We start from the raw sequence: 25,334 nt of genomic DNA on the forward strand, positions 1-25,334 counted from the left end.
AATTAAGGAATCAATCTTATTTACAAGTGCACCAACAATGATAAGATACCTAGGAATACCCTAACCAAAGAGATTAGAGACCAGCACTCTGAAAGCATAGAACACTTATGAAAGAAACTGAGAAAGACACAAAGAAATGGAAAGACTTTCCATGCTCATGGATTGGAAGAACAAATATTGTTTCAATGTCAACGCTACGTGTAAGGGCCTATTTAGCGAGTGGGAGCCATTTTGTTGCTTATGCAGTAAACTTAGACTGACCCTATGCAGTAAACTTACCTTGACCCTGCCCCTCCCAGAGGAACTTACTTGCAAAGCCCAGATACAAGGGCAGGTCAGGCCAGGTGGAGACATCCAATCAGTGGAGTGTGCATACTGTCTCCCTAGCTACCAGGGAGCGTGGGCCCCGCCTTTTGGGCGCCAATTCTGACCAAGGTGATAGGCTAGCTCAAATATCTACTAGGGTAAATTGTAATCTCATTGGCCACCTGTGGGTAGCCAGGCTCAACCACATGGCCTTTGCTCTATAAAAGTTAGTCTGTGAGGCTGGGAGGGGTTGCCTCTTTGTAAGAGATGGCCCTGACCTGTCAGTTTGACTCTCGATGCTTGGCGTGAAATAAAGCTTTGCTTGACCTTTGCTTTGTATCAGTCTTGTTCCTTTGATTACAGACTCAACACTGGGGGCTCATCCGGAATTAAACGACAAGAACTGAGCCAGCATCAGAATTTCTGAAAAAAGCCTCTGGAGGTAAGATCTCGGGATCCTGTCTATCTGTCTGGTTGTGGAGCTCCAGGGTATGGCCCACCAGGGAGAAGCTGGAAACAGCCATGCTCCCCAAGGCTGGAGTGGATGTGGGGAAGTCCCTTCCCTCCACTGGTAGATCGCCAGGGGGTTTGAGTCCCCCTAGAAATCCCCACCAGTGTCAGGACTACTGGACCTGTGGTTGTCTTTGTCTTGTCTTTTTGTTGTCTGTTGTGTTGTTTGCTGTGTTTAAAGAAATGGGGCAAGCAGAGAGGGAGGGGACTGTGACTTTTAATGGCTATATATAACTGGAGCCAACTGTGGTTAGTCCAACTTGAGACAGAGACTTTAGGGAATATTCCCAAGCAGCTGCCAAAACTCCCTTTGTTTCAGGGAAGTTCCTGTCTTCTCTGGCCAGATGTGGACTGCATAGCCCCTCCCCTTGCTGGCAGGAAAGTGGAGTGGGCCCAGGTGGAACGTGAAATCTGTTAACAAAGAGATTACTAAAACTAATGGTTAACTTTCTGTCTCAGGGTTTTAATGGGTAATTGTTAAAGTAGCTCTCAAAGTCTTTGGTAACCTGAAACAGTGAAGGAAGGGTTGCTTGAAAGACAAATGGAATTAAATTTGTTGGACATCTAGGTCTTAATCAAATGGGATAAAATGCTAGAGTGTTGGTTGCTGGAACTGGGTTTGTGCTTTTGAAATCTGTTGGTGAACATTTTTTGTGCTTAACTGATTCATAAATTTGCCTTCTGAGAATTCTCTTGTAAAATAACTTCCGCCTTAAAGGGAATTCATATGGGAAGACTTTCAAGACAAATACAGGTCTTTGATATGTTAAAATCCTGGAACTGAAATGGTAAGAATTTCCAGAGGTAAAAGCTGCATTCGGACTAAACCAGAATTAATAACATGGGACTAGATGAACTGAAAGATTGTAATGTTGTATCTCTTGATGTTTTGTTTTACTTTAAACATTACTGGTTCTGTAATGTTTGCTCTTCCAGCCTAAGGAAACTTTTTCTTAAGTTATCTGTAACTTACAGAGATGTAAAAGTAAATGTTTGTTTACCTAAGCTAGACAACTTGAGGTAAACTCAGGGAAGTTGGACGATAGCTCGTTTAGATGATCTTGCTTTTGCCAGTCAGTCAGCCCCAGATATAGGGAGGAAACTTCAGAAAATCAAAGGACTTGAAGGGAAGATTCTGACTGGGTTAGTGGCAGAAAAGGTGTTAAACAACAGGGATGCACAGGAGGAAGATTTTGGCATTACATGAGGCAGGTAAATGGAAGGAAAAGCCTAAGCACAGAGAAGGCAGGCAGGAAGACTTAGATTCAGATCAATGTGCTTACTGTAAGGAAAAAGGACACTGGGCCAGGGAGTGCCCCAAAAGGAAGACAGCAATGCTGGCCACCAGAGACTGAAGGGGCTGTGGTTCAGAGCCCCTCCCCAAACCTCAGGTGAAAACTGAAGTGGAGGGGAAATCAATTGATTTTTTGGTAAACATGGGAGCCCAATTTTCATCATTACTTAAATCTATGGGAAAACTATCTGGAGAGGAAGTCTGGGTACAAGGGGTGAATGGCACAGAAAGACATAAATGGACAACAGAAAGGACTTTAAATTTGGTCTCAGGAGTAGTCAATCATTGATTCTTGGTCCTCCCTAATGCCCCATAGAACCTGATGGGAAGAGATCTCCTCCACAAACTATGAGCTGGTATTCAGTTCTCAGGAGATATGACTATAACCTTGAGACAACCCACTGTGAAGATGTTTGTGGCAGCATTAGATGAATACCTTTTTTACAAGCCAGTCTCAGAATCAGAGGAGACAAGAGAAGGGAGTCTTCTCCAAACCCTAAAGGTCGAGTTTCCCGAAGTCTGGGCAGAAGGGAAGCCCCCTGGCTTGGCCAAGGGACAGCCTCCAGTGGTGGTACAATTAAAAGCAATGGCGACAGCTGTTCACATCTGGCAGTACTCCCTTCCCTGGGAAGCAAAGGAAGGGATCAGAAAACACATTAACCGCCTCCAAGGAGACGGGATCATAGTTCCTTGCAAGTCTCCATGAAACACACCTTTGCTGTCCATCAAAAAGGCCGAGACTGGGGAGTACCAGCCTGTTCAGGACTTGCGGGAAGTTAATAAATGGGTTGAAGATATCCACCCAACAGGGCCTAACCCCTATACCCTACTCTCCCTCTTGGGTCCCAAAAGAACTGTTTATACCATCTTAGATCTCAAGGATGCATTTTTATGCATATCTTTAGCAAGGGATTCTCAGCCCCTCTTTGCTTTTGAGTGGTCCGACCCACAGGAAGGATTCCAAGCCCAGCTCACCTGGACAAGACTTCCCCAAGGATTCAAGAATTCACCCACTATCTTCGACGAAGCCCTACATGAGGATTTGTGTGAGTGCAGAACCTCCAACCCGGGAGTCACTCTGTTACAGTATGTTGATGACTTGCTAATAGCCGCTGAGGACTATGAGTCATGTTTGCTGGGGAGGAGAGCTCTCTTACTGACTCTTCAGGAAAAAGGGTATCAGGTGTCAGCAAGGAAAGCACAGCTTGTCAGAGCCATGCCACTTATATAGGCTTTGATCTCCACGAGGGAGTGTGTTCACTGTCTGAGTCCAGGAAACAGGTGATCACCCACCCCAACATGTCCCGACAAGTGAGGGAGTTTCTTGGGACAGTGGGCTACTGTAGGCTGTGGATACCACGGTTTGCAGAGATTGCCCAACCTCTCTACGAACTGGCAAAAGGGGGGCTCACTATGATAGAGTGGACAACTGAGGAAGAAGGAGCATTTCAGGAATTACAAACAGCCTTACCAAGTGCCCCAGCATCAACCATCCCAGATGTTACCAAGCCCTTCCACTTGTATGTGGATGAAAAAGCAGGGGTGGCCAAAGGAGTTTTGACTCAGACTCTGGGGCCTTGGCCAGTAGCCTATCTTAGCAAGAAAATAGATCCAGTAGCAGCTGGGTTTCCCCCCTTGCCTCCGCATAATTGCTGCCACGGCCCTCCTGGTCAAGGATGCAAGTAAATTGACTTTGGGTCAAAATCTCATCTTGACCACCACCCATGTTATCGATGGCCTTCTCCGGACTCCCCTAGACTGATGGATGATGAACGCCTGAGTGACAGGGTATCAGGCCCTTCTCCTCAACAAACCAAGAGTGACCTTCTAGCCCCTGTGGTGCTAAATCCAGCCACACTGCTGCCAGAGGAGCTGGCTGACCACCCACACGACTGCAAGGAGGTCCTAACCCAAGTCACAGGAATAAGGCCGGACTTCAGAGACATTTCCTTCCCAGATGCAGAGATGACTCTGTTCACAGACAGGAGTAGCTACATGGTCAATGGAAAGAGGTATGTGGGGGCTGCGGTGGTTTCCCCTGAGCAGGAACTCTGGACGGCAGCCCTGCCACATGGAACCTCAGTGTAGAAAGCAGAGCTGATTGCACTCACTAAGGCACTGCAGATAGCCAAAGGTAAAACTGCCAACATCTATATGGACAGCAGGTATGCCTTTGCTACTCTCCATATACATGGCGCTATTTATAAAGAAAGGGGCCTATTAACAGCAGAAGGAAAAGGAATTAAAAACAGAGAAGAAATATTGGCTCTCCTCCAAGCTATTTGGGACCCAAAAGAGGTGGCTGTTATGCACTGCCTGGGACACCAAAAGGGGACTGATCTGATTTCAAAAGGAAACCAATTAGCAGATCAAGCCACAAAGCAAGCAGCCCAAGAGACAGTGCAAGAGCTGGTTACACTCCCGGCTCCAGCCCTACCAGAAAAACTTGACTACTCAGAGGAAGATTTAAAGTATTTACCAAAAAAAATGGGCTAAATTAGACTATGAAGGGGATTGGGCTAAGACTAAAACAAGAACGTTAATTCTTCCTCGAAGACTAGGCAAGAAGTTAGTAGACCAGATACATCAGGGTACTCATTTGGGGACATGTGAACTCAAGGAGCTTATAGGCAAGCAGTTCCAGGTCTCTAAATTAGGGCGTATGGTTCAGGATGTAGTTGATAGATGTGCTCAATGCTAGGCAGTTAATGTGGGGGGAATTAGAATGGGAAGAGGGAAAAGAGAAAGAGGTAAGGAAACAGGAATTTATTGGTAATAGATTTTACAGAGATGAAACCCAGAAAATATGGGCACAAGTGTATGTTAGTTTTTGTAGATACCTTTTCAGGCTGGGTAGAGGCTTTTTCTGCCAAACATGAGACAGCAGGAGTGGTAGCCAAAAAGCTACTAGAAGTTTGGGTTGCCTCTCACTATCGGGTCAGACAACGGCCCTGCATTTGTGAGTTCAGTCTCACAGGCATTGGCCAAGGCTGTGGGCACTAATTGGAAACAACATTGTGCCTACTGGCCTCAGAGTTCCGGGCAAGTAGAGAGAATGAACCGGACTCTTAAAGAGACCTTGACAAAGCTAATTCTGGAGACTGATGGTGGATGGGTGGATCTCCTTCCTTTTGCCCTCCTCAGGGCGTGGTGTACACCCTACTTAAACAAGGTGACCCCATTTGAAATAATGTTCGGGAGACCACCCCCCAACTCTGCCCTCAGCTACAAGAGGTTGCTATAGCAGAAATGACTGATCAGTCTGTACTCCGATCACTGCAGGCATTATAGTCTGTCTTTTAAAAAGCCCACACAGGGATCCAGACTGCCCACACTGGGACAGAGATGGAGGTGGAGCTACATCCTTACCAACCTGGGGATTTGGTTTGGATATGCCGCCACCAAGTGGGAAACTTGGAGCCTCGCTGGAAGGGACCATTTACTGTCATCCTGACCACCCCATGGCAATAAAAGTAGAAGGTATCAGGGCCTGGATTCACGTGGGTCACGTCAAATGAGCTGAGGACAAGGACACCCCCCAGAGATGGGAGCTGAAGCCAATGGACCCCGCTGACCATGGACTAAAGCTAAGACTCAAAAGACTATGAGTTCATTGTTGCTCCTATTGTTACCTGCTTGTGTAAGAGTTTCTGAGTCACCTCATAAGACAAAAAAGTATAGGTGGGAAATTAGACAAACAGAATTAGGAAAAATGGAAAAGGTTATACAAAGCGGTGAATGGCTACCTCATCAACTGACTGTGCACTAATGTTACTTTTTGGCCCCTGCATTAAAAACACCCTAATGTCATTTGTACAAAAGAAAATTAGAGCGATAAAAATGTTAGTCTTACATGCTCAATATAACCCCTTACAACAGGAGAACATAGAACTGGCTGAAAAGTCAAAAATTTGACTAATCTCCAAAGAAAAGTGGGGAATGTAAGGGCCTACTTAGCCAGAGGGAGCCATTTTGTTGCTTATGCAGTAAACTTAGACTGACCCTATGCAGTAAACTTACATTGACCCTGCCCCTCCCAGAGGAACTTACTTGCAAAGCCCAGATACAAGGGCAGGTCAGGCCAGGTGGAGACATCCAATCAGTGGAGTGTGCATACTGTCTCCCTAGCTACCAGGGAGCGTGGGCCCCACCAATTCTGACCAAGGTGATAGGCTAGCTCAAATATCTACTAGGGTAAATTGTAATCTCATTGGCCACCTGTGTGTGGCCAGGCTCAACCACATGGCCTTTGCTCTATAAAAGTTAGTCTGTGAGGCTGGGAGGGGTTGCCTCTTTGTAAGAGATGGCCCTGACCTGTCAGTTTGACTCTCGATGCTTGGCGTGAAATAAAGCTTTGCTTGACCTTTGCTTTGTATCAGTCTCACTCCTTTGATTATGGAATCAATCATATTTACAAGTGCACCAACAATGATAAGATAGGTAGTAATACCCTAACCAAAGAGGTTAGAGACCAGCACTCTGAAACTATAGAACACTTTTGAAAGAAATTGAGAAAGACACAAAGAAATGGAAAGACTTTCCATGCTCATGGATTGGAAGAACAAATATTGTTTAAATGTCAGTGCTGGGGCACCTGGGTGGCTCAGTGGGTTAAGCCGCTGCCTTCGGCTCAGGTCATGATCTCAGTGTCCTGGGATCGAGTCCCACATCAGGCTCTCTTCTCAGCAGGAGGCCTGCTTCCCTTCCTCTCTCTCTGTGATCTCTTCCCTTCCTCTCTCCTACTGTGATCTCTCTCTGTCAAATAAATAAATAAAATCTTAAAAATGTCAATGCTACCCAAAACAATCTACACATTTAGTGCAATCCCATCAAAATGCTAACACTATTTTTTGCAGAAGTAGAACAATCAATTATAAAAGATATATGGAACCACAATAGCCAAATACAACCTTGAATAGCCTGAATAGCCATAACAACCTTGAAAAAGAAGAGCAAAGCTGGAGGCATCACAATTCCATACTTCAACTGATTACAAAGCTGTAGTGATCAAAAGAGTAGGTGTTTGGCACAAATTACTGGATCAATCGAACAGAAAAGGAAACCCAGAAATGAACACACTACTATATTGGCAATTAATCTTCAACAAAAAAGGAAAAAATACCAAATGGGGAAAAGACAGTCTCTTCAGCAAATGCTGTTGGGAAAGCTGGACAGTTAACATGCAAAAGAATGAAACTGGACCATTTTTTTTGCATTTTTAAAATTTAAATTCAATTATCCAACAAATAACACATCATTAGTTTTTAATATAATTTTCAATGATTCACCAGTTGTATACAACTTCCAGTGCTCATCACATCATGTTCCCTCCTTAATGCCCATCACCCAGTTGCCCCATCTCCATAGCCACCTACCTCCCTGTCCACAGCCCTCAGTATATTTCCTGGAGTCAAGAGTCCCTCATGGTTTGGTTGCCTCTCTGATTTCTTCCCTTTCAGTTTTCCTCCCTGCCCTATGATTCTCTGCACCATTCCTTATATTCCACATATGAATGAAACCATATGATAATTGTCTTTCTCTGATTGACTTACTTCACTTAGCATATTACCCTCCAGTTCTTTCCATGTCAATGTAAGTGATAGGTATTCATCCTTTCTGATGGCTGAGTAATATTCCATTGCATACGTGGACCACATCTTCTTTATCAATTCATCCATTGAAGGACATCTTGGCTCCTTTCACAGTTTGGCTATTGTGGACATTGCTGTTATGAACATTGGGGTGCATGTAGCTCTTCTTTTCACCACCTCTGTATCTTTGGGGTAAATGCTCAGTAATGCAATTGCTGGGTCATAAGGTAGCTCTATTTTTAACTTCTTAAGGTACCTCCACACTGTTTTCCAAAGTGACTGTACCAACTTGCATTCCCACCAACAGTGTAAGGGGGTTCCCCTTTCTCCGCATCTTCACTAACATTTGTTGCTTCCTGTTTTGTTCATTTTTTAAAATATTTTATTTATTTATTTGATAGAGAGCGATTAAAGTAGGCAGAGAGGCAGGCAGAGGGGCGGGGGAAGCAGGATTCCCGTGAAGCAGAGATTCCAGTGCGGGGCTCAATCCCAGGACCTTGAGATCATGACCTGAGCCGAAGGCAGAGGCTTAACCCATTGAGCCACCCAGGTGCCCCGTTTTGTTCATTTTAACCATTCTAATTGGTATAAGGTGGTATCTCAGTGTGATTTGATTTGAATTTCCCTGGTGGTTAATGATGATGAATATTTTTTCTTGTGTCTGTTAGCCATTTGCATGTCTTCTTTGGAAAAATGTCTGTTTATGTCTTCTGCCCATTTTTTGACTTATTTGTTTTTTTTTTTTTTTTTTGAATGTTGAAATGAGAAGGTCCTTATAGATTTTGGATACCAGCTCTTATCTGTAATGTCATTTGCAAATATCTTCTCCCATACTATGCGTTGCCTCTTTGTTTTGTTAGCTGTTTCCTTTGCTGTGCAGAAGTTTGTTGTTGTTGTTGTTGTTGTTGCTGTTGTTGTTTATCTTGATGAAGTCCCCGAATTGCCAAGGAAATGTTGATAAAGAAAAACAAATCTGGGGGGCATCATGTTGTCTAATTTCAAGATTTATTACAAAACTCTGATCACCATGAGAGACTATGGACTCTGAAAAGCAATCTGAGGGTTTTGAAGGGGCGAGGGTTGGGAGGTTGGGGGAACCAGGTGGTGGGTATTAGAGAGGGCACGGATTGCATGGAGCACTGGGTGTGGTGCAAAAACAGTGAATACTGTTATGCTGAAAAGAAATAAAAAATTTAAAAAAAACCCTCTGATCACCAAGACAGCATGGTACTGGCACAAAAACAGACACATAGACAAATGGAACAGAATAGAGAGGGGGGGGGGCAAGATGGCGGGGGAATAGGGGGAGGCGCCTTTTCAGCCGGTACCCCAAAGTGAGCTGATTACCTACCAAAGAACTCCATTCACCCATGAAATCAGCCTGAGATCAGAATTATACACGTCTGGATCTCTACAGGGGGAGAAGATGCCAGTGGGCAGGTAAAGCGGAGTGGGAACTGCGAACTGATATCAGAAGATAAACAAAAGGGGGAGGGAGCCACCAGAGGCAACCGGTTGGAAAGTAATACCCCAATACGAGCGAGAGTGCCCTGCATCTGGGGACCAGCATTAACTTGGAGACTGGTTGAAAGCACTCCAAAAGAGCAAAGGATTGCGGGGGGGATATTGTGGGAATCGGGGCAGCTAGGGACAGGGGCTTAAGTCTCCGGTCCCAGGACAGCCTCCCCAGCATTGAGGCTGAGAGAGTGTGGCGGAGAAACCAGGTCTTGGTCCCTAAGCCACCAGCGCGCCCGAGAATGCATGGGCTCTAGCTCCTGTGATGGGATGGGAGCTAAGCGGGTCGGCAGAACATGAGAACCCTACTACAAAGCCTGAGATATGCGAGCATGTCCCTCATGCTCCCCTGAGAGAGTTACCAAGGCCCGGCCTGCGCTCTTTGACCCGCGCCATTGTTTCAGAGCCTAAGCCCCACGGCCCAAACTCTCCACTGACAGAAGTGCGCAAAAGCTCAGCCTGCTGCATTCGGACCAGCGCCCCGTTCTCAGTGCCTGAGACTTGCCCGCGACCCATAGCCACCCCTGAAAGAGGTGCGCGCAAGCCGGGCACTCTTAGACCCAGCAAGACCAGGCACTCCCAGCCCGGGCCAGCGGCAAAATCTCAGTGTGCGATTGCTGCTTGGAACCTCTCTGGCGGTCGGGAGCTCCCAGACAGCCACCACTGCCTTGGCTTTGGGTACAAGCAAAAGATTCTGCGCCCCCAGGGTCTGCAACTTGGAACCTGCTCTGCTAGGGGCCAAGGGGGGACTTATTTAGGCTCTGCACCCAGACTGAGGCTTCTCTCTGAGAGGGAGATCAGGGTGCGGTTTGTTTTCCTCTAAAACTACAAAAACCATCACAGGCGGTCAAGGTGAGAGAAAAAAAAGTGAACAAACATAAAAACCGCCAGAGAACAAAAGCCTGAAAAGAACCTGTTTCCTCAGAGCCCACCCCCTTGAGGGGGGCGGGAGGACTTAACTCAGGAAACATCATTGACTGACAACCCACGTGGCAGGCCCCTCCCCCAGAAAACAAACCAACAAAGAAAAAAAAGAGAGAAAAAGAGAGAGAAAGGACTACAAGAGAACAACCACTACTTCATGGGAAAACTTTTATTGTTCACTCCTTCCTCCTATTCTGGTTCATTTTTTTTTTTTTTACACATAGGTAATTTTTTAAACCTATTTACCATCACAGCGAGCTGTACAGTACATCAAATTCCATAATACCCTTCTAACCTGAACTTTTTGATACATACACCTATGTTTTTCTTTTGCATTTTTATTTTTTGAATTCCTTTTTTTAAATTTTAGTTTAGTTTAGTCTAGTTTATTCCTTTTTATTTTTATCCTCTAATATTCATATAGAGTAAAACTTCAAAGTAATTCCCTTTCCCCAATCAATACTACCCCTATATTTTTAATCCCTTCTTTCTTAGGAAAGTTGAGTCCTTTAACAAAGATATCAAGATACATCCAGGAAGAATCAAAACAACCTTCCTCGCATACACTGAGAATTTAAAAGAACTCTCCCATCTTCTTCTTACACCAGTGTTTCTGTGTTTTTGTGTTTGCCCTGATAGCATATAAATCTTACACTTGGGGTTCTTTTTGAGAGGTTCTTCCTTTATTTGCATATATTTTTTTTTCTCTTGTCATATACTTGTATCAGTCTTTTTGTTTGTCTCTTTTTCTTTGTCAACTTCATAAATCTTACCTTGGGGCCCATCTGGGCTGAAACTTCTTTTTCATCTACACTTTCTTTCCTGTCTCTCTCTCTCTCTCTTTTTTTCTTTTCTTTTTTCTTTTACTTTTTTTTCCTTTTTCTTTTCTTTTGGCTCTCGTTTGGGTGGGGAATCCTGATTGCTCAGAAGTGTTCCAGGGTGCACCTTGACTGCACCACAGTTGATACATCCAGCTACATCTGTTCAGTCATCTCCCACCAAAATGACTAGGGGGAGAAATGCCCAACAGAAGAAAAATACAGAGGATGGACCTTCTGCAACAGAGCTAACGGCTATCAACATAGACAATATGTCGGAAAGAGAATTCAGGCTAACAATTATCCAGGAAATAGCTAGGTTGGAGAAAGCCATGGATGACCAAACGGAATTGATTAGGGCAGAACTGAAAGCGACCAGACAGGATGTTCACAATATTAGGGTGGAGCTTAAAGCCACCAGGGAGGAGGTTCACAATGCTCTCAATGAGTTCAATCTAATCTAAACTCTCTCAAAGCTAGGGTAACTGAGACAGAAGATAGAATTAGTGATCTGGAAGACAAACAGATAGAGAGAAAGAATCAGGAGGAAGCCTGGAACAAACAGCTTAGAAACCACGAAAACAGAATCAGGGAAATAAATGATGCCATGAAGCGTTCCATAGTCAGAATTATTGGAATCCCTGAAGGGGAGGAGAAAGAAAGAAGTCTAGAACATATAGGGATCAAGCTCTTCATGAAAGATCACGACCAATGCAAAAGAAACAGGGAATTGTTAGGACACATTATCAGCAACTATATACCAACACATGCAATATTAAGGGGGTTCTATAATAGAGAAAAAATCCTAAGAATGGCATTGAAAAGAAATATAGAGACAATCTACAGAAAGAAAGACTTCAAAGGTAACCAGATGTCAATAAAACATATCAATAATCACTCTCAATGTGAATGGCCTAAATGCGCCCATAAAATGGCACAGGGTTGCAGATTGGATAAAACGACAGGACCCATCCATATGTTGTTGACTAGAGACCCATTTTGAACCTAAAGATACACCCAGACTGAAAGTGAAGGGATGGAGAAGCATCTTTCATGCCAATGGGCCTCAAAAGAAGGCTGGGGTAGCGATTCTCATATCAGATAAATTAGACTTTAAACTAAAGACTGTAGTCAGAGATACAGAAGGACACTACATAATCCTTAAAGGGACTATCCACCAAGATGATCTAACTATTGTAAATATCTATGCTCCCAATATGGGAGCAACCAATTACATAAGAAAACTGTTAATCAAGATAAAGAGTCATTTTGATATGAATACATTAATAGTAGGCGATCTTAACATGCCTCTCTCAGAAATAGACAGATCATCGAAATAGAAAATCAATAAAAAAAAGAGCATTGAATGACACATTCAATGGTCCAGATGGACCTCATAGATATATACAGAACATTCCACCCTAAAACAACAGAATACTCATTCTTCTCAAGTGCACATGGAACCTTCTCCAGAACAGACCACATACTGGGTCACAAATCAGGACTCAACCAATACCAAAAGACTGAGATTATTCCCTGCAAATTCTCAGATCACAGTGCTTTGAAACTGGAGCTCAATCACAAGGAAAAGTTCAGAAGGAACTCAAACACCTGGAAGCTATAAAGACCACCTTGCTTAAGAATGCTTGGATCAACCAGGAGATCAAAGAAGAACTGAAACAATTCATGGAAACCAATGAGAATAAAGACACTTCGGTCCAAAACCTATGGGATACAGCAAAGGCGGTCCTAAGGGGGAAATACATAGCCATCCAAGCCTCCCTCAAAAAAATGGAAAAATCCAGAATACACCAGCTGTCTCTACACCTTAAAGAACTGGAGAATCAACAACAAATCAAACCAACTCCACACATAAGAAGGGAAATAATCAAAATTAGAGCTGAGATCAATGAGGTAGAAACCAGAGATACAGTAGAACGTATCAATGAAACTAGAAGCTGGTTTTTTGAAAGAATCAATAATATCGATAAACCATTGGCCAAACTAATCCAAAAGAAAAGAGAGAGAGCCCAAATTCATAAAATGATGAATGAAAAGGGAGGGATCACAACTAATACCAAGGAAGTAGAAACAATCATCAGAAGTTATTATCAACATTTATATGCCAATAAGCTTAGCAACCTAGATGAAATGGATGCATTCCTGGGAAACTATAAACTACCAAAATTAAAGCAGGAAGAAATCGACAACCTGAATAGACCAATATCTAGTAACAAGATTGAAGCAGTGATCAATAACCTCCCAAAAAACAAGAGCCCAGGACCTGACGGATTCCCTGGCGAATTCTACCAAACATTCAAAGAAGAAATAACACCTATTCTCCTGAAGCTGTTTCAAAAAATTGAAGCAGAAGGAAAACTTCCAGACTCTTTCTAGGAAGCCAGCATTACCCTGATCCCCAAACCAGGCAAAGATCCTACGAAAAAAGGAGAATTTCAGACCAATATCACTGATGAATATGGATGCTAAGATTCTCAACAAGATCCTAGCCAACAGGATCCAACAGCACATTAAAAAGATTATCCACCGTGATCAGGTGGGATTCATCCCTGGGCTACAAGGATGGTTCAACATTCGCAAATCAATCAATGTGATAGAACAAATTAATATGAGAAGAGAGAAGAACCACATGGTCCTCTCAATTGATGCAGAAAAAGCATTTGACAAAATCCAGCATCTGTTCCTGATTAAAACGCTTCAAAGTATAGGGATAGAGGGAACAGTCCTGAACCTCATCAAATCTATCTATGAAAGACCCACAGCAAATATCATCCTCAATGGGAAAAAGCTTGCAGCCTTCCTGTTGAGATCAGGAACAAGACAAGGATGCCCACTTTCACCACTCTTGTTCAACATAGGATTAGAAGTCCTAGCAACAGCTACCAGACAACAAAGAGAAATGAAAGGTATCCAAATTGGTAATGAAGAAGTCAAACTCTCTCTCTTTGCAGATGACATGATTCTTTATATGGAAAACCCAAAAGACTCCACTCCCAAAATTTGAGCAATTCTTATACCTCTGTTTTTTAGTCTATTGATTCACTCCTTGGCTATGAAAATCTACTGGCAAGCCTTTGAAATGCATTCTTTATATTTTTTACTGTATTTTTTATTTCTATGATTTCCTTGGGTTCTTATAGTTTCCATCTCTTTGCTAAAATAACCTATCTGCTCTTTCATGTGATCAACTTTTTCTTTTAGAACCTTTATTATATTAATCATAGTCATTTCAAATTCCTTAAAAATCTTTTGACCACTTTCACCATCATTTTATTTTAACTTTTGGCATTCTTTGTAAAATTATTTGAAAGCCTAACATGTTATTTAAGGTACTAGATATAAGGGAAATAAACCTCTAGTGTGCAGATTTCTGTTAAACTAGCCAGGAATTGTACTATATTTGAAGGTTTTTTTTTTTTCATTGCTTTGTTAGCAGTGTTGAGATTTACATCTTGCTCTGGATAGTAGAGGTTTGAAATTCCTCTGGTGGTTTGTCTCCCATATTAGCTTTTGTTGCTCTCTTTATCTGGCTTTCAAGAAACAATCTGTCTCTTGTAGCTCTCCCAGCTGTACTTTGCTATGTTGCTAAATGTTTTTTTTACTGTGGTGATAGAGTATAGGGAATCAGTGAGGGTGGGGATTATGTGATGTCCTTATTATGCCTCAGTCTTTGGGGAACACAGTGAGTCTGCCTTTCAATGATCTTACCTTCTTTATAGGATCTTCTGTCATTCATGGAAGGCTAGAGCTTTCACCATCCTCATTTCCTCTCTCCAGCTAAAGCAGCCATTTACCAAAATTCTCTGTCTGTAAGTTGGGAATTTTCTTCCTACAGATTAAGGCTTTTCTTTTATTTTTTACCTAATGAGATTGTGGACCTGGACCTGGACAGAGTTCCATTTTGCATTAGTATATCACTAGTGTCTCCAGGTGATATACTGCTCTTTTATTTTTTATAAAGATTTTATTTATTAATTTGACAGACAGAGATCACCAGTAGGCAGAGTAGCAGGCATAGAAAGAGGAGGAAACAGGCTCCCCGCCGAGCAGAGAACCCGATGCGGGGCTGGATCACAGTACCCTGGGATCATGACCTGAGCCGAAGGCAGAGGCTTTAACCCACTGAGCCACCCAGGCGCCCCAATACTGCTCTTTTAATAAAAAATTTTGTTTCATGGGGTGCCTGGGTGGCTCAATTAGTTAAGTGTCTGCCTTTGGCTTAGGTCATAATCACAGCGTCTGGGATCGGGCCCTGCGTTGGGCTCCCTGCTCACTGGAGAACCTGCTTCTCCCTCTCCCTCTCCTAGTCCCCCTGCTCATGCTCTCCGTCTCTTATTCACTCTCTCTCTCAAATACATAAATAAAATCTTGGACACCTGGGTAGCTCAGTCAGTTAAGCTTTGCCTTAGGCTCAGGTCATGATCCCAGCGTCTGGGGATGGAGTCCCATGTCAGGCTCCCTGCTCAGTGGGAAATCTGCTTCTCCCTTCCCTTGCTCTTGTTCTCGCTCTCCCTCTAAATATACATACATACATACATACATACAAATAAATAAATAAATAAGATTTTTAAAAAATTTTGTTCTGCAAAGTGAAAGAGTCTTGGCAGATTTCCCGGTGACTTGCTCTTCCCTTGTCCTAACCAACACCATAAAGGTGGGAGGTAATTTCTTTAGGTTCTTCTTAATCTTCATTTTCAGAGCTTGGTGGAGTTCCTCCAAAAGCTTTCAAAAGGCTGGGAAATTTCCTTGCTCAGGTCATTTTATCTCAATGAAAGTACCTGTCTCTCCCTAAATTCAGCATGACTGTTCTGTAAATTTAGTTCTATGTTGGAACCAGTCATTAATATATTTTTTACCAGCTGTTTTTCTATATTTTTCCATCTTTGAGTTTAAACTGGAAGTCCAGCCTTCATTTTTGAAGGGTACTCATGACTCACGGTGAGTACAGAATATTCATTTTATGATTTGGGTTTTTTTCATTTAATGCATTAAAGATGTCATTCAGCTGTCTTCCTGTTTGAAAATTCTGCTATAAAATTTATTTTATTCTTTTGGGCAATGTGTCTTTTTTTACATGGTTGCTTTGAAGATTTTCTTTGGTTTTCAGTAGTTTCACTGTCATATGCCCGTGTGTGTGCGTGTGTGTGTGCTGATATTTAACTTGCTAGGTATTCTCTAAACTTCCTGGTTCTATGGCTTGTTGTCTGTCATTAATGTTGGTTGACTCATGACCATTATTTTTTCAAGTATTAATTCTGGCTTTCTCCTTCTTCTCATTATGGAATTTCAATTACACATATGTTACACAGTTTGATATTGACCAACAGCTCTTGGATGTTCTTTCTTTAACTATTTTTCTCTTTGTATTTGAATTTGGATAATTTCTACTGACCTATCTTCAAATTCAGATTTTTCATTGTTGTTTTGAGAAACTGATGAGACTGTTAAAGGCATTATTCATTTCTGTTGGTGTTTCTTTTATTTCTAGCATTTTATTTGATTCTTTCTACTTATAGCTTTTATCTCTCTTCTTAAATTACCTGTCTAATCTTTCATGTACTATACTTTTTTCAATAGAGACTTTAACATTAGTTATAATTATTTTAAATTCTCTGCCTGATATTTCTAACACCTGTGTCAAATCTGAGTCTAGTTTTTTTTTTTTTTTAAGATTTTGTTTATTTACTTTGACAGAGAGAGAGATCACAAGTAGGCAGAGAGAGAGGGGGAAGCAGGCTCCCCGCCAAGCAGAGAGCCCAATGCGGGGTTCAATCCCAAGACCCTGAGATCATGACCTGAGCTGAAGGCAGAGGCTTAACCCACTGAGCCGCCCAGGCGCCCCTCTGACTCTAGTTTTAATGACTACTTTGTCTTTTCAGATTGTTTTCCTTGCCTCTCTTTATGCCTTGTAGTTGTTTGTAGCAAGCTGGACATGTTGTATAGGATAGCAAATACTGAGATAAATATATTTATGCTTTGATATGAGCCAGCCTTTCCCTTTTCTAGGCCTTTACTGTGGAGGTGTGCTTTAATGTGGTCTGGAACTGCAGTGCAGCTGAAATTTGTTGTTGCTATGGTTACCAGAATTTAAGATTGCTGTTGCTTTGGTTACCAGATTAAAGGGGAAATTTTTTTTATTATTGTTGCTATGGGTACCAGAGCCTTAATATTCTTCCAGTAATTTATTTTCTTTCTCACTACTTGTGCTTCTCCCCAGAATGAATCTGTCACCTGCAGTTCTACCAGTTATATTTCACTATAATATTTACTGTATATTTGTTAGGTTTGTGTGAGGAATAAGCATGATGAATGTATTTGGTCTTTTAATTTGGTCTTAATGGTAGACATGCACTGTATATCTGAGTTTTACTGATGTGGATTTCACAAGCTTTCCTGCCCCTCCTCCATATTCAATGATGGACTTAACAAGAATTCCTTTCCTTCCTCCAGGGGAAGAGCCTTGTTTTTTCCCTGTTCCCTTACCCTATGTGCAGTGCGTTTCCACCAGTGTCCTCAAATTAATATTATGATGCCCTCTCTCTTTAATATTGAGGCTTTTCTTATTTGTGACAGATAGGGGAGATGGGTCCGGAAAGAGTTTTGGTGGTGAGCATTGTGCCCTGTCCCAGTTGCAATGGAATTCCCTCAGTGCCCTCAGGATATGAGTTTTTATGAATTTTCCCTTAAAGATTAATTTTTTCTGTAATATAGACAGAGAAGATAGGTCCAGTTGGATTTGGTAATGATTGTTGTTTCTTTTTTTTATTATTTATTTTCAGCATAACAGTATTCATTATTTTTGCACCACACCCAGTGCTCCATGCAATCCATGCTCTCTATAATATCCACCACCTGGTACCACAACCTCCCACCCCCCGCCACTTCACACGCCTCAGATTGTTTTTCAGAGTCCATAGTCTCTCATGATTCACCTCCCCTTCCAATTTCCCCCAACTTCCTTCTCCTCTCCATCTCCCCTTGTCCTCCATGCTATTTGTTATGCTCCACAAATAAGTGAAACCATATGATAATTGACTCTCTCTGCTTGACTTATTTCACTCGGCATAATCTCTTCCAGTCCCGTCCATGTTGCTACAAAAGTTGGGTATCCTTCCTTTCTGATGGAGGCATAATACTCCATAGTGTATGTGGACCACATCTTCCTTATCCATTCATCCGTTGAAGGGCATCGTGGTTCTTTCCATAGTTTGGCGACCGTAGCCATTGCAGCTATAAACATTGGGGTACAGATGGCCCTTCTTTTCATGACATCTGGATCATTGGGGTAAATACCCAGTAGTGCAATGGCAGGGTCATAGGGAAGTTCTATTTTTAATTTCTTGAGGAATCTCCACACTGTTCTCCAAAGAGGCTGCACCAACTTGCATTCCCACCAACAGTGGAAGAGGGTTCCCCTTTCTCCACATCCTCTCCAGCACATGTTGTTTCCTGTCTTGCTAATTTTGGTCATTTTAACTGGTGTAAGGTGATATCTCAATGTGTTTTTAATTTGAATCTCCCTGAGGGCTAGTGATGATTAACATTTTTTCATGTGTCTGATAGCCATTTGTATGTCTTCATTGGAGAAGTGTCTGTTCATATCTTCTGCCAATTTTTTAAATATGATTGTCTGTTTTGTGTGTGTTGAGTTTGAGGAATTCTTTATAGATCCTGGATATCAACCTTTTGTCTGTACTGTCATTTGCAAATATCTTCTCCCATTCCGTGGGTTGCCTCTTTGTTTTCTTGACTGTTCCCTTTGCTGTGCATAAGCTTTTGATTTTGATGAAGTCCCAAAAGTTTATTTTCGCTTTTGTTTCCTTTGCCTTTGGAGACAGATCTTGAAAGAAGTTGCTGTGGCTGATATCGAAGAGATTACTGCCTATGTTCTCCTCTAGGATTCTGATGGATTCCTGTCTCGCGTTGAGGTCTTTTAACCATTTTGAGTTTATCTTTGTGTACAGTGTAAGAGAATGGTCGAGTTTCATTCTTCTACATATAGCTGCCCAGTTTTCCCAGCACCATTTATTGAAGATACTGTCTTTTTTCCACTGTATATTTTTTCCCGTTTTGTTGAACATGATTTGCCCATAGAGTTGAGGGTCCATATCTGGGCTCTTTACTCTTTCTACTGGTCTATGTGTTTGTTTTTATGCCAGTACCATGCTGTCTTGGTGATCACAGTTTTATAGTAAAGCTTGAAATCAGGTAACGTGATGCCCCCCATTTTATTTTTGTTTTTCAACATTTCCTTAGCGATTCAGGGTCTCTTCTGATTCTATACAAATTTTTGGATTATTTGCTCCAGCTCTTTGAAGAATACCGGTGGAATTTTGATCGGAATGGCATTAAAAGTATAGATTGCTCTAGGCAGTAGAGACATTTTAACAATGTTTATTCTTCCGATCCAAGAGCATGGAATGGTCTTCCATCTTTTTGTGTCTTCTTCAATTTCTTTCATGAGTGTTCTGTGATTGTTGTTTCTCTCCTCTCAGACAACATCAAAGAGAAAGTTTTACTGATTACTTGCTAGTTCTCCCTGTGAATGCTTGGTGGGGTCTATTAAGTAAAAAACTGCCAAGAGTGTGGGAAACCTTTATGCCTGTGACCCCTAGTGTTTCACATTCTTAGGCTTGTCCATGCTAAGACTTAAGCAATTTATTAAAAAAAAGTTTCTAATTTAATCTTCCTACCACCTTATATGTTATCTGGTGGCATCTGTCCCAAGTAAACAGACACCAAACTAGTGTTTATATATGAGGGTTCCATTCTGTGTCAAAATTTTGAGTTGGCTTTTTGTTCTGTTTTCTGAAGAGTTTACGAACATTAATTTGCTGTCCATCCAACTCTTTTCTTGCCATAATTATAGTAAAAGTATTCTTTCCTGCTTTCTACATTTTGTAATTTTTATTGTTATGTTAGTGACCACACAGTACATCATTAATTTTTGATGTAGTGTTCCATGATTTGTTGTTTGCATATAACACCCAGTGTTCCATGCAATACATGCCTTCCTTAATACCCCTCACCAGGCTCACCCATCTCTTTACGCTCCTCCCTTCGAAAACCCTCAGTTTGACTCTCGGAGCCCATAGTCTGTCATGGTTCATATCCCACTTTACTCCCCCTTTCCCTTCTTTTTCCTGTTGTCCTGATTTCTACATTTTGAAATGAAAGCAGAAGTCAATGAATGCATTAATTTTATATAAACATTTGGGTTTAACAGATAAATCGTTATTTTGACATTTGAATAAATATTTGAGACATTTGTGTTGGCTAGTGTCTAAATGAGATTTTGAGACAATAGAATGAGAAAATTTGATATCTGATAATGAACATTTGCTATAGTTTTAGGTGATGCCCACCTATTCTAGTGTCACCATTGCCCATCCATTGTCACACATTTACTCACACATCGCTGGTGACTATTCATATAATGCACACATGCACAAACTTGCAGACAGTCATATGTAAACCACCATCAACCAACCCTTCCCTTCTTCTACACATTCATGGTCCAACACAAACATCTCAGAGCTGCTGCTCTCCTATTTAACAGCTTAGTTAAAGGCATCAGAACCTCCCAATCACCAAAACCACAAAGCAATCTGTAGTCAATGTTGGATTCCCCACATATTCCATCACCAAGACTTTTCTAGTCAATTTCAATTGTGTTTCTGTAGTCCATTCCCTCCTTAGCAACCCAATGGCCACAGCCTTATTTCAGTGTCCCCTGGAGCACTAGAACTGCATTCTCACTGACACCCTTCCAATATATCATCTGTTCTACAAAAAAAAAAAAAAAAGTCTGTACGATGCACACAAATCTGTCCATGTCACTACTCTGGCTAACTACCATTTATGAATGACTTCCCACTGTCCTGTAGGAGTAATTCTACATTGTTTTTTAGCTTGGTCTTTAAAGGCCTTCTTGACCTGACTTCTGAATATTTCTTCTTCTGTGTGTCTAGGTATGTCTCCTCTTATGGACAAGAAAGGACCATTAACCAGTAACTTTGTTTTAGTTGCCTTTTGTTTCTCAAATATTAGCAACAGTCTTGAAATATGGAAGGCCATCAATAGCTTCACTAACACAACATGCATAATATATTTCAGATATTACTATACTGATTGAATTATAATATATGCATTAAAATATTTTAAAACTACCCTCAAACATGACAGAAACATGATCAGACCACTCTGTCTCTCAATCAGAAATTAGTGTATCCTGGGATGCAGCAGAGGCAGTCATAAAAGGGCACTATATAACAATACAGGCCTACCTCAAGAAGTAAGACCCAGATACACAATCTAACCACACATCTAATGGAGCTAGAAAAGAAGCAACAAACAAAGCATAAAGCCAGCAGAGGAAGAGAAATAATAAAGATTAAGGCTGGGAAAAATGATATAGAAACAAACAAACAAATAAACCCAGAACAAATCAATGAAACTGAGAGTTGGTTCTTTGAAAGAATTAATAAAATTGATAAACACTTACTCAGACATATCAAAAAGAAAAAAAGGACTCAAATAGATAAAATCACAAATGCAAGAGGAGAGATCACAACCCACACCACAGAAATACATAAAACTCTAAGAGAATATTATGAAAAATTATATGCCACAAAATGGAAAGAATTTGATAAATTCCTAAAAACATACAAACTAACAAAACTGAAAGAAGAAGAAATAGAAAATCTGAACAGATGCATAATCAACAAAAAAATTGAATCAGTAATCAAAAAAAGTTCAGGGCCAAATGACTTCCCAGGAGAATTCACCGAACATTCAAAGAAAGGTTAATATCTATTCTTCTCAAACTATTTCAAAAAATAAAAATGGAAGGAAAACTTCAAAAGTCATTCCATAAGTCCAACACTACCTTGATTCCAGAACCAGACAAAGACTCCACTAAAAAGAATTTCAGGCCACTATCTGTGATGAACTTGGAAGCAAAAATTCTCAACAACTAACTAGCAAACCGAATCTAACAATACATTAAAAACTTACTCACCATGATAAAGTGGGATTTATTCCTGGGCTTCAGGGTTGGACCAATATTTGTAATCAATCGATGTGATACACCACATTAATAAAAGAAAGGATAACACTATATGATCCTCTTGATACATGCAAAAATAACATTTGACAAAATAGAGCATCTATTGCTGAAAAAAACCCTCAACAAAGTAAGGTAGATGGAAAATACATCAAGATAATAAATTCCATATATATATAAGACCCACAGCTAATATGGCCCTCAAAGGGGAAAATTTGCAACAATTCCCCCTAAAGTCAGGAACATGAGAATGGTGTCCATCTTTACCATTGTTACTTAACATAGTACTGGAAGTCCTAGCACTCAAACCACAAAAAGAGATATAAGGCATGCAAATCAGCAGGAGGAGTTCAAACATTCACTATTTACAGACAGCATGATACCCAATATAGAAAACCCAAAAAAATCCACCAGAAAATAACTAGAACTGATATATGAATTCACAAAGTCAGGGATATAAAATGAATGTACAGAAATCTCTTGGTTTCTATATACCCACAATGAAGCAGCAGAAAGATAAATCAAGGATTGAACTCACTATTGGTCATCTGCCCTACAAATGGATGTTGAGTTTGCTAAGTTCTTTATAGATTTTTGTAACTAGCCCTTTATCAGATATGTCATTTGTGAATGTCTTCTCCCATTTTGTCAGCTGACTTTTGATTTTGTTAATTGTTCCCTTTGCTGCAAAAGTGTTTGATCTTGATGAAGTCCCAATAGTTCATTTTTGCCCTAGCTTCCCTTGCCTTTGGTGATGTTCCTAGGAAGAAGATTTGCAGCTGAGGTTGAAGAGGTTGTTGCATGTGTTCCCCTCAAGGATTTGGATGATTTCCTTTCTCACATTGAGGTCTTTCATCCACTTTTAGTCTATTTTCATGTGTGGTGTAAGGAAGTGGTCCAGTTTCTTTTTTCTGCATGTGGCTGTCCAATGTGTCCAACACCATTTGTTGAAGAGACTGTCTTTTATCCATTGGACATTCTTTCCTGCTTTGTCAAAGATTAGTTGACCATAGAGTTGAGGGTCTATTTCTGGTCTGTCTATTCTGTTACAATGATCTATGTGTCTTGTACTTCTATACACCCATAATGAAGCAGCAGAAAGATAAATCAAGGAATTGAACCCACTATTGGTCATCTGCCCTACAAATGTGGTGGAATCAATAAAAGAACCATGGAAATTTTGGGAAGAAAGCTGCTGAGATGGGAAAGAGCTCCTTCAGGTGTCCCTGGGTCTTGGACAAACCAAAAGCTGAATGTGAATGTGGTATCACCATGGATATCTCCCTGTGGAAATTTGAGACCAGCAAGTATTATGGGACCATCACTGATGCCCAAGGACACAGAGACTTTATCAAAAACATGGTTACAGGTACATCCCAGGCTTACTGTGCTGTCCTGATTAGTGCTGCTGTCATTGGTGAATTTGAAGGAAGCATCTCCAAGAATGAGCAGAGCCATGAGCATGCCATTCTGCCTTACACACTGGGTGTAAAACAACTAACTGTTGGTATTAACAAAATGGATTCCACTGAGCCACCCGAAAACCAGAAGAGATACGAGGAAATCATTAAGGTAGGCAGTACCTACATTAAGAAAATGGGCTACAACCCCAACACAGTAGCATTAGTGCCAATTTCTGGTTGGAATGGTGACAACATGCCAGAGCCAACTGTTAACATGCCTTGGCTCAAGGGATGGAAAGTCACCCGAAAAGATGGGAATGCCAGTGGAACCACACTGCTTGAAGCTCTGGATTGCATTCTGCCACCAACTTGTCCACCTGACAAGCTTGTGTCTACCTCTCCAGGACGTCTACAGAATTGGTGGTACGGTGCTGTCCCTGTGGGCCGAGTGGAGACTGGTGTTCTTAAACCTGGCATGGTGGTCACCTTTGCTCCAGTCAATGTTACAACTGAAGCAAAGTCTGTTGAGATGCACCATGAAGCTTTGAGTGAGGCTCTTGCTGGGAACAATGTGAGCTTCAATGTCAAGAAGATGTCTGCCAAAGTGTTCATCGTGGCAATGTGGCTGGTGACAGGAAAAATGATCCACCAATGGAAGCAGCTGGCTTCACAGCTCAGGTGATTATCTTGAACCATCCAGGCCAAATCAGTGCTGAATATGCACCTGTGCTGCATTGTCACACAGCTCACACTGCAAGTTTGATGAGCTGAAGGAGAAGATAGATCATCATTCTGGAAAGAAGCTGGAAGACGGTCCCAAGTTCTTGAGATCTGGTGATGCTGCCATTGTTGAGATGGTTCCTGGCAAGCCTGTGTGTGTTGAGAGCCTCTCTGACTATCCCCCTCTGGGCCGTGTTGCTGTGGGTGTCATCAAAGCAGTAGACAAGAAGACAGCTGGAGCTGGTATGGTCACCAAGTCTTCCCAGAAAGCTCAGAAGCCTAAATGTATATTATTCCCAATATCTGTCACTCTGGTCTTAATCAGCTGTGGAAGAATGGTCTCAGAATGGTTTGTGTCAGTTGACCATTTAAGTTTAATAGTAAAAGACTGGTAAATGATAACAATGCATCGTAAAACCTTCAGAAGGAAAGGAAAATGTCCTGTGGACCATTTGTTCTTTTTTTTTTTTTTTTTTTTTCATGTGTGTGGCAATTCTAAGCTATTACTAAAATCAGTACTTTGTAATGGAAACAACTTGACCAAAAATCTGTCACAGAATTTCGAGACCCATTAAAACACAAGTTTAACGAGGGAAAAAAAAGAAGCTGTAGTCATCAAGACAGTATGGTCCTGGCACAAATGTAGACACCTAGATCAGTGGAATGGAATAGAACACCCAGAAATGGACCCACAACTATATGGTCAAGTAATATTTGATGAGGCAGGAAAGTTCATCCAGTGAAAACAAAGGCAGTCTCTTCCACAAATGGTGTTGGGGAAACTGGACAGCAACATGCAGGAGAATGAAAGGGACCCCTTTCTTACTCCATATGCAAAAATAACTCTAAAATGGTTGAAAGACCTAAATGTGAGACAGGAAACTATCAAAATCCTAGAGGAGAACATAGGCAGTAATCTCTATGACATCAGCCATAGCAGCTTCTGTCTACTGAAGCAAAGATAACAAAAGCTAAAATAAGCTATTGGGACTCCATCAAAATAAAAAGCTTTTGCACGTTGAAGGAAACAATCAACAAAGCTAAAAGGCAACCTGGGGTGCCTGGGTGGCTCAGTCAGTTAAGCATCTGACTCTTGATTTTGGCTCAGATCGTGATCTCAGGATCTTGAGATTGAGCCCCACGTCAGGCTCCACACTCAGTGGGGAG

General features: G+C 41.5%; 2 pseudogenes; one reads left to right on the forward strand and one right to left on the reverse strand.

Moving 5' to 3' along the window:
* Positions 1 to 3,411, reverse strand: part of LOC131820950 (elongation factor 1-alpha 1-like) — a 47,272-nt pseudogene extending 43,861 nt beyond the window's left edge.
* Positions 3,412 to 3,871: 460 nt separating this feature from the next.
* Positions 3,872 to 24,562, forward strand: LOC131820951 (elongation factor 1-alpha 1-like; annotated as a pseudogene).
* Positions 24,563 to 25,334: the final 772 nt, after the last annotated feature.

The sequence above is a fragment of the Mustela lutreola genome, chromosome X (genome assembly GCF_030435805.1).
Source record: "Mustela lutreola isolate mMusLut2 chromosome X, mMusLut2.pri, whole genome shotgun sequence".
Classification (NCBI taxonomy): domain Eukaryota; kingdom Metazoa; phylum Chordata; class Mammalia; order Carnivora; family Mustelidae; genus Mustela; species Mustela lutreola.